A 10,092-nucleotide genomic window follows, 5' to 3' on the forward strand; every position below is an offset into this window, starting at 1 on the left:
TTTTCTGCCCTAAAAAAGAAGGAAATACTGCCTTTTTGTGACCATGTGGATGGACATTTAGGGCATTATGCTAAGTCAAATAAGTCAGAAAAGACAAATACTGTATGACCACATTTATACATGGAATCTAAAAAAGCTGAACTCATAAGTAGTAGAGTCTGAGGGGTGGAGGAAATGAGGAGATACTGATCAAAGAGTAGAAACTTCCAGTTACACAATGAAAAAGCAGTAAGACTCCAAGTTCCAGATAAAAGCTCTCAGTCTTTACAATTATAACTCCTGGGATCCTCCTATATTCCTTCACATATATTCCTCCCATAATTATTTCCACAGCTGCAAAATGGGTCTTTGGCCAATAAATGCTTCCTCCCTATAGAATGAATTTCCTTTTCCTGGTGTTTCCTATCAAGATCAAGTCTATTTTTTTTTCTTTTCTTTCCTTTTTTTCAGATACCACTGAAATAATGTGTTAATATAGAATGTTTTGTGTACATAATAAAAAGAGGTAGTTGAAAGCTCCCTGAAATTTGAGGGAAAGAACTTGGAGTGTCCTTTACATGCTATATAATTAAGGAAGACAATGTCCTCTTCTGTTTAAAGAGGACAATAATACTGGATCATTTAAACTTCCAATTTGTTCTTCAGGTCAAATAAACTAACCAACCTTCTTATTTTTTTTTTTTTTTGCATTTTCTACAGTAAACGTTCATTAATTGATTATAAAAAAGCATTTCTAAAAATAACTCAGCTCAAATGCAACCTCCACTCAGAAGACTTCTTTAGACTTTCCAACTCATACTCAAATATTCCCACATATCCCCTCATTCAGATTTGGGGCACCATTGATGACAAGCACATTTTCTCTTCAACCCTGCATTTCCTCCCAAATCCACAGGGCCCAGGATGAAGAATCCAGTCTTAAGTGTACATGCCAAACAAACAGTACACTCACCTACTTTAAAAACACCCAGGATGTTTTGCCCTGAATTTGAAGCACCACATGTGGCCTGGTCCATTCTGGTTTCAAGTTCAAAGGTATCAGGCAGGTCCCTGATTTAGCAGCTAACTTCTTTCAAGAGCTCTTTGGTCCCCTCAGACATGGGAATCCTGAATTTCTGGGGGATATGCTACTCCATCTTTGCATCATCTAGCAGCACTTCACCAACAGGGAGATCTTGGTCAGGACCTCAGGAGTTCCTTCTTGATCTCAGAGTCTATGAAAGTGATTCTTTCTATCATTGCCCAGATGATAATGCCCAGGGCAAAGATGTTGGCCTTGGCTGTGTAGCATCCCTCCTAGAGTTCAGGGGGTTATTTAGAAATCTAAGCTGCAGGCTTAGGGAAGCCAGTATTTATCCACATTCACATTTGTGTTGTCTTGATTTCCCTCTTTGATTTTGGGAGGTGGGGGAGAGGGGGCAGCCCACCACAGACTTTGCTTAGTTCAAAGTCTGCCACCTTGAGGATGGGGGTGCCAGACCTCTCCGTGTTGAGCTTGTCCTCCAGCTTTGATCCCTGTGCATGATGTAGTCTGAAGGCACTGGTGGTCCTGAGCTGTAGCATGAAGCTTTGTTGGTGGCTGGGTCCAGCCTCCAGAACAGGACAGACTGATTCAGGCCTCCACGTTCACATAAGTCCATGACAAGGCAGAGGTAGCAAGGCTCCTCAGCATAACCCAGGAGCCTTTCTTCTTTGACGGAGGTCTCCAACAGGCGCAAATAAAGCCGTGCGCTCTTGTAGCCACTACTCACATACGTACTGGTCAGTCACACTGTGTGACACACTCCTCAAACTGCACAAGGTTCTGGTGGTACCACTTGAGGTTGGTCAGGGCACAGAATTCTGCCAGCACCTGCTCCAAGTTCTCCAGGCTGTCACAGCAGATGTTCTTGACCTCTGTGAGGGCCTCGCTGTCTCCTAATTCACAGTAGCTGCTGCACCTGATCTCTGCCAACAGGCTGTAGTGGCCACCAGCTGCTGCCCTCCACCACTGTTGTGCCAGCTAGACTCGCCTGGGGCCTCGGCCTCCACTGGATGCAAAATTTCATGAAAAGATATGTTAAATTAAAGAAAAATAATTTTTTAAAAGTTCATTCTTTATTAGCCATAGCTTTCATGACAGTGTGAGTGTAACTTTAATATGAATTAAAAATATGAGTTATAGCTCTGCAAAGATGATTAAAATCATCATTTCCATTTGCTTCTATCTAAGCCCTATTATAGCATGAAGAATCCCACCTGCCTCATTCCTTCCTACTTGAACAGATGGATCATAAATGTGTGGGCTCACTGAGGTACATTTAGTCCCATCCCATTACACCTGCTGGCCAAGGGAGAGATACAAAACAGCCACTATCCAGTTCATAGATTTATAACCATCCAAGAGAATGTTTCTGCAGGCCTTGCTGGCTAGTTGGGTTTGTCCTTGGCTTGTTCCCAATAATATACAAGTCAATTATAGTAATTGCTGACCATTAGGTATCACATGTATGCAGGCCTGAAGAACTATATTATGCCTATGAGTAGATGAAGAAAATGGATCCCTAATATGCAAAACGTGAGGAATATATACATATTTTTAAATTCTTAGTTTGAAAAAATGGTCAAGAAATGGGTTTTGTTCAAAAGGACCATAAATTAATAGGGTATGTGAGATAGGCAAGCTCATTTTCAGGGATTCTGTGTAATTTACCCCCAGGAACATCATTTGCATGTGAAAACATGTATTCATAAGTATGTTTATGGAAGTTTACCCTCTGTCATGGATGACAAATGGTTGGAAATAACCAAAATCTGTATCAACGAGGGACTGGATAAATAAACTATGGTATATGTATACAATAAAAAAATATGTTTATGGTCTTCCCTGGTGGCACAGTGGTTGAGAGTCCGCCTGCCAATGCAGAGGACACGGGTTTGTGCTCTGGTCCGGGAAGATCCCACATGTCGCGGAGTGGCTAGGCCTGTGAGCCATGGCCACTGGGCCTGTACGTCCGGAGCCTGTGCCCCGCAACGGGAGAGGCCACAACAGTGAGAGGCCCGCGTACAGCAAAAAACAAAACAAAACAAAAAACTATGTTTATGTCAATAATTATGAGTAAAATTGAAGTTTGTGACAGGTAAATTTGTCAATGATATATATTTGACTGAAAAGGCATATTGCATAAATTGTCTCCTATAGTACAACTAAGTTAATACTTGAAGGCTGTATGTGTGTGTGTGTGTGTGTGTGTGTGTGTGTGTGTGTGTTAGTAGATATCAAGAATTCACTAAAATGTTAATTACAATGAAAGTTTGGTGACTTTTTATTTCTTTCTGTCTTTGTTTTTCTATCTTCTCTGTGCTTTCTGGTATGCTATTTACATTATTTCAGTATATATCACATTTACCAGAAATGATAAATCTCATTTTAAATCATGCTAAACTATATCTCTGTATATGAGGAACACGGGCATTTTAATTCATTCATTCAACAGTTCCAAATGTCTGATATGTTATAGAGGCCAGTTTCCTTATTATTCCTTAAACCTGTCATGGACTAATACAATAGAATGAACCATAACAAAACATGTGAAATACAATATAAATGAGTAGCTGAAACCATGATCACACATATTTAGGTGTCATGGAAATATTCAGTTGCTATAAAAAATGTCTACAGTCTTACACTCAGTTTCTATATTTATCTAATTGCTAACTGGTAACACACATTTTTTGATTCAACCCAAGTCTTCAGATCACACTTAGAGAGCCACTGCTGTAGAAAATATGGTAGTGATTAAGGGAATCAAAGAATGACATTAAAAAAAGACCATTTAATTAATGAGGATAGGCCAGTCTATGCTGAGCTTAAAAATAAACCATAAAATCCCAATGGCTTAAACTAATTTCTAATGATGATTTCTCAATCATTCAGAGCCCATTGTGGTTCAAGCCATGGTGCTCTATCTTAGAGCTCATACCTTCTGAAACTTTTGGCTTATGGATCCTCATGACAGAGGGAAAGAGAAATGAAGGAGGAATAGCAGTTCTTTATTACCTCTGATGGTAAGGAATGCATGCCATTGCTGTTCTCAGTCCATTAACCAGAATTAGTCATATGACCACAAACTAAGTACAATTTAGGCTGAGATATATGAGAAGAAGTAGATATTTAGTGAGCATTAACTTCATTGAGAAGTTGTTCACCTGAGTTACCTGGCACTGTGAAGATCATAAAGATTATAAGGGAGTTGAGACTCAAACTCAGGTCTTTGTTTGTTTGTTTGTTTGTGTTTTTAATAGTGATCTTGCGGTCTTCTTATTTATTTATTTTTATTTTATTTATTTTTGGCTGTGTTGGGTCTTCGTTTCTGTGCTAGGGCTTTCTCTAGTTGTGGCAAGCGGGGGCCACTCTTCATTGTGGCGCGCAGGCCTCTCACTATCGCGGCCTCTCTTGTTGTGGAGCACAGGCTCCAGATGCGCAGGCTCAGTAGTTGTGGCTCACGGACCCAGTTGCTCCGCAGCATGTGGGATCTTCCCAGACCAGGGCTCGAACCCGTGTCCCCTGCATTAGCAGGCAGATTCTCAACCACTGTGCCACCAGGGAAGCCCAAACTCAGGTATTTTTTATTCCAAATTTAACATATATTTGTGCCAATCTAGATAAATGAGGTTATGCTGAGTAAAAAATTAATGCCCCAATCTCAGGAACTCAGCACATGATGTTTATTTCATGCACCATTCAGGGTCTTGCAGTCTCACTGTGTGTGTGTGTTTCCAGGGTGACAAGAGGAAGAGAAGAAAATGCTGAGAGAAATCACACCTATTCTCTATGTTCTGTCCTAGGATAGATACTTGTCATTTTTTCCTGAGTCAGTTGGCAAGAACTGGACACATGAACATGCCAGTGCAAGAATACTGGGCTTTGAGGGAAAGGCACATGTATGTTTGCCAAGCAGTGTATGGATATATGCATATTCTGTAACATTCAACTAAATCAAACCAGCTTTCAATCGTTACTTACAGTTTGGATATTTCTTTTCAACTGCAGGTATTTTAGAATGGTTAAATAGAATCTGTAAAGTTCCTTTGTTCTTCTTTATCTTTCACCCTTGCAAATTTATGTATCTACCAAAAGCCAGTTCAGCCATTTTTCCCTAAATTGTTCAATCCTGTTGGGGGGAAAAAATCATTCAAAACTGTAAATAGTTATTTGAAAGGGAAATAATAGTCAAATTTGTCAACCTAAAAATGTGTATAGATTTATCCTCATAGTACCTTCTTTAGGTTTCCAATGATAAAAATGAAAACAGTGACATGCCTAACTATTGTTCTCCTTTTTCATCAACAAAGAAATGTATCATTCTGTTTGCTCTAAAGTGGACTAGAAAATATATGTGGGTACTCACTTAACAGAAAATACCTTTATCTGAGTCAGGTTGTATATGACATTCATTCTTGGAGAACCCTCCAAAAGAATACTCAAAGAATGTATATTTTAATTAACTGAAGAGTAGAGAGAGTGATTTATTCCAGCTGACATAGACTTTCACCAGTGTGAGCCAGGAGGAAGGACTGGTGATGTCTTCAGACAACCATTAGCCCATGAGTATAAGAATCAAAGCCATGTGTTTGAGTTAGATTGAAGTCATCACAAAGGCCTGTTCTTTACTTAAAATATCCATATTTCATCAGAAAATATGAGTTCAAAAATAAAGATAAGCTGTAGGAAACTGGCATCTGAAGTTGTAACTATGACAACAGATCACATAGAACTTGTCAAGACCTTGCAAAAGAAGGTTTTGGCTTTCAGTCCTCCTTATCAAAATTCTGTCTGAGGTGACTTCCATCTGTCTTGGTAGGTATGTGGATAAAATTACCAGTTCTCTATTAGCATATGTCTTAATTCTCAGATGTTTGTTTATGGGGGAAATTAATGTGGCATGAAACTTGCAATTAGTTTTTTATACTGTTAATGACAGGTTTCCATAAAATGCATTGAAATATGGAAAGTAATGGCATTAATAAGGTATACAGATGCTCAGACTCAGATCTGAAAAAAAAAAAAAGAAAGCCAAATCAGTGGAGTTTACTGGTTAAAAATAAAGCCATATGACAGGATCAGTAGGAATTTTGCAATTGGCTATCCATTTAGTAACTTGAGTATTAAGGAGTTATTTCTGGTCAAAGTCTTTGATATAAATTGACCCTCCTGCTTAAATAATGGGAAGGTCACTTTTACCTGTCCATGTGTATATTGTTATGGTGTGAACTTCGGTTTATATTCTCTTGAAAAACTACTCTGGACTTGGTTTGAAAGATAAACATATAAGTACAGCCTGGTTCCTGCCCTCTAGAAGACAGGTTATAGGAGTGATTCCTATAGGTCATTGCACATTAGACATACCTGAGAAGCATTTTCACAAATAGAGAACCCAAGGACCCTCCCATCATAAATTCTTACATAGGTTGTAATTCATTAACCATTTTTCATTTTTTAACATCTTTATTGTAGTGTAATTACTTTACAATGGTATGTTAGATTCTGCTTTATAACAAAGTGAATCATCTATACATATACATATATCGCCATATCTTCTCCCTGTTGTGTCTCCCTCCCACCTTCCCTATCCCACCCCTCTAGGTAGTCACAAAGCACTGAGCTGATCTCCCTGTGCTATGCAGCTGCTTCCCACTAGCTATCTATTTTACGTTTGGTAATGTATATATGTCCATGCCACTCTCTCACTTCGTCCCAGCTTACCCTTCCCCTTCCCTGTGTCCTCAAGTCCATTCTCTGCATCTGCGTCTTTATTCCTGTCCTGCCCCTAGGTTCCTCATAACCTTTTTTTTTTTTTAGATTCCATATATATGTGTTAGCATATGGTATTTGTTTTTCTCTTTCTGACTTACTTCACTCTGTATGAGTTAAGTTTAGACACCTGCATTTTTTAAACTTCCAATATCTGAGGTAACTAGGCAATTAACTAAAAATTGAGAATCCCCACTAATCTAGTTCCTTTTGTGTTCTTTGAATGTACTATCATCTTCATCTGAAATATTTCCCATTTCCTCTTCAAATTTCCACAACACAACTTAAAAATATAAGTAAAGCACCTTATTTGACATGTCTCCATGAGACTTCTGAGTTCAAAACCTCCAATAGTGACACTTCCTGATCATTGTTCATTTTATAATGATAGAAAGACAATATACAGATAATTATTAGCTCTTTCTATGCATTTTCCTATATTATACATTTCATATAATTGGAGCCACACAGTATGTGGCCATTTTTGTTGGGCTTCTTTCACTGTGCATAAGTCTTTAAAGGTCCATCCACATTCTAGCATGAATCAGTATTTTATTCACCTTTGTATAGCTGAGTAATATTCCACACATTCATTTAGCCATTCAGCAGTTGAACATCTGAGCTGTTTCCACATTTTGGATATTAAGAGTAATGCTCTTATGAACTTTCAAGTAATTTTTTTTTACATCTTTATTGGGGTATAATTGCTTTACAATATTGTGTTAGTTTCTTCTGTATAACAAAGTGAATCAGCTATATGTATACATATATCACCATAACCCCTCCCTCTTGAGCAACCATCCCATATGGTATTTGTTTTTCTCTTTCTGACTTACTTCACTCTGTATGACACTCTAGGTCCATCCACCTCACTACAAATAACTCAATTTCATTTTTTGTTATGGCTGAGTAATATTCCACTGTATATATGTGCCACATCTTCTTTATCCATTCATCTGTCGATGGACACTTAGGTTGCTTCCATGTCCTGGCTATTGTAAACAGAGCTGCAATGAACATTGTGGTACATGTATCTTTTTGAATTATGGTTTTCTCAGGGTATATACCCAACAGTGGGATTGCTGGGTCATATGGTAGTTCTATTTTTCATTTTTTAAGGAACCTCCATGCTGTTCTCCAGAGTGGCTGTATCAATTTACATTCCCACCAACAGTGCAAGAGGGTTCCCTTTTCTCCACACCCTCTCCAGCATTTATTGCTTATAGATTTTTTGATGATGGCCATTCTGACTGGTGTGAGTTGATACCTCATTGTGGTTTTGATTTGCATTTCTCTAACAATTAGTGATATTAAGCACCTTTTCATGTGTTTGTTGGCCATCTGTATGTCTTCTTTGGAGAAATGTCTATTTAGGTCTTCTGTCCAATTGTGGATTGGGTTGTTTGTTTTTTTGATATTGAGCTGCATGGGATGCTTGTAAATTTTGGAGATTTACCTTCCTCCTTCATCTTCTGTGTATTTCTCTGTTTTCTCATTTTGTTTAACTTACTGTGCTTGGGGTTTCCATTTTGCAGCCTGCAGGTTCATAGTTCCTCTTATTTCTGGTGTCTGCCCCCAGTGGGTGAGGTTGGATCAGTGTCTTGTATAGGCTTCCTGGTGGGGAGGACTGATGCCTGTGTTCTGGTGGGTGAGACTGTATCTTGTCCTTCTGGTGGGCAGGGCTGCATCTGGTGGTGGGTTTTGGGGTGTCTGTGAACTTAGTATGATTTTAGGTAGCCTCTCTGGTAACGTGTGGGGTTGTGTTCCTGTCTTGCTAGTTGTTTGGCATGGGGTGTCCATCACTAGATCTTGCTGGCCATTGGATGGAGCTGGGTCTTAGTGTTGAGATGGAGATCTCTGGGAGAGCTCTTGCCAATTAACATTACCTGGAGCTGGGAGGTCTCTGGACTCAGCTCTCCTACTTTGGAGGTTCAGGCCTGACACCTGGCCAGAGCACAAAGACTCTGCCAGCCGCATGGCTCAGAAGAAAAGGAAGAAAAGAAAAAAAAAATGAACAGACACAACCCCCCCCAAAATTGGTTAAAGCAAACTAAACAGACAAAAGAGAAAAAGGAAAAGAGCAACCCAACCAGTAAACAAACCCACAAATGAAAACAAGCACTAAAAACTAAACTAGGATAAATATAAAACTAAAAACAAATCAAACGCTGAAAGCAAACCCCAAGTCCACAGTTGCTCCCCAAATCCCCCACCTCAATTTTGGGAACACTTGTTGTCTATTCAGGTATTCCACAGATGCAGGGTTTACCAAGCCAATTGCGGGGATTTAGTCTCCTGCTCCTAAGGCTGCATGGAGAAATTTCCCTTTCTCTTATTTGTTTGCACAGCTCCTGGGGCTCAGCTTTCGTTTTGGCCCTGCCTCTGCATGTAGGCTGCCCTCAGACATCTGTTCCCCGCCCAGACAGGAGAAGGTTAAAGCAGCGGCTGATTAGGGCTCTCTTGCTCACTCTGGCTAAGGAGAGGGAGGGGTACGGTAGTCACAGTTGGAATGCGGGGTGTGCCTGTGGTGGCAGAGGCCGGCGTGAATTTGCAACAGGCTGAGGCATACCGTGTGTTCTCCAGGGGAAGTTGTCCCTGGATCATGGGACCCTGGCCGTGGTGTGATGCACAGGCTCCCGGGAGGTTGTGGGTAGTGACCTGCACTTGCACACAGGATCCTTGGTGGATGTGGCGGCAGCGATAGCGGTCCATGCCCGCCTCTGGGGTCCAAGATGATAGCCACAGTTCATGTCCATCTCTGGAGCTTGCTTAGGTGGTGCTCTATCGTCTGTGGGCACATGGAGCAGGAAGCCACACTCCTCATGCACCCTGAGACAATGGTCTCTTGCTTTTCCAGAAGGTCCAGACTTTTTCCCATACTCCCTCCTGGCTAGCTGTGGCGCTCTAGCCCCCTCAGGCTGTCTTCACGCAGCCAACCCCAGTCTTCTCCCTGGAGTCTGATCTCTGAAGCCCAAGCTTCAGCTCCCAGCCCCCTCCTGCCCTGATGGGTGAGCAGACAAGCATATCAGGCTGGTGAGTTCTGGTCAGCACCAATCCTCTGTGTGGGAATCTCTCTGCTTTGCCCTCTGCACCCTTGTCGCTATGCTCTCCTCTGTGGCTCCAAAGCTCCGCCCCATCCCTGCCAGTGAAGGGGTTTCCTAGTGTGTGGAAACCTTTCCTCCTTCACTGCTCCCTCCCACTGGTGCAGGTCCCGTCCCTATTCTTTTGTCTCTGTTTTTCCTGTTTTCTTTTGCCCTACCCAGGTACGTGGGAATTTTCCTGCCTTTTCGGAAGTTTGT

The 10,092-nt window shown here is 40.8% G+C and overlaps 1 pseudogene; it reads right to left on the reverse strand.

The window, feature by feature from the left end:
• Positions 1-821: 821 nt before the first annotated feature.
• Positions 822-8,770, reverse strand: LOC115842549 (serine/threonine-protein kinase 35 pseudogene; annotated as a pseudogene).
• Between the last annotated feature and the right edge of the window lie 1,322 nt (positions 8,771-10,092).

This window comes from Globicephala melas, chromosome 12 (genome assembly GCF_963455315.2).
Source record: "Globicephala melas chromosome 12, mGloMel1.2, whole genome shotgun sequence".
NCBI classification, from domain to species: Eukaryota; Metazoa; Chordata; class Mammalia; order Artiodactyla; family Delphinidae; genus Globicephala; species Globicephala melas.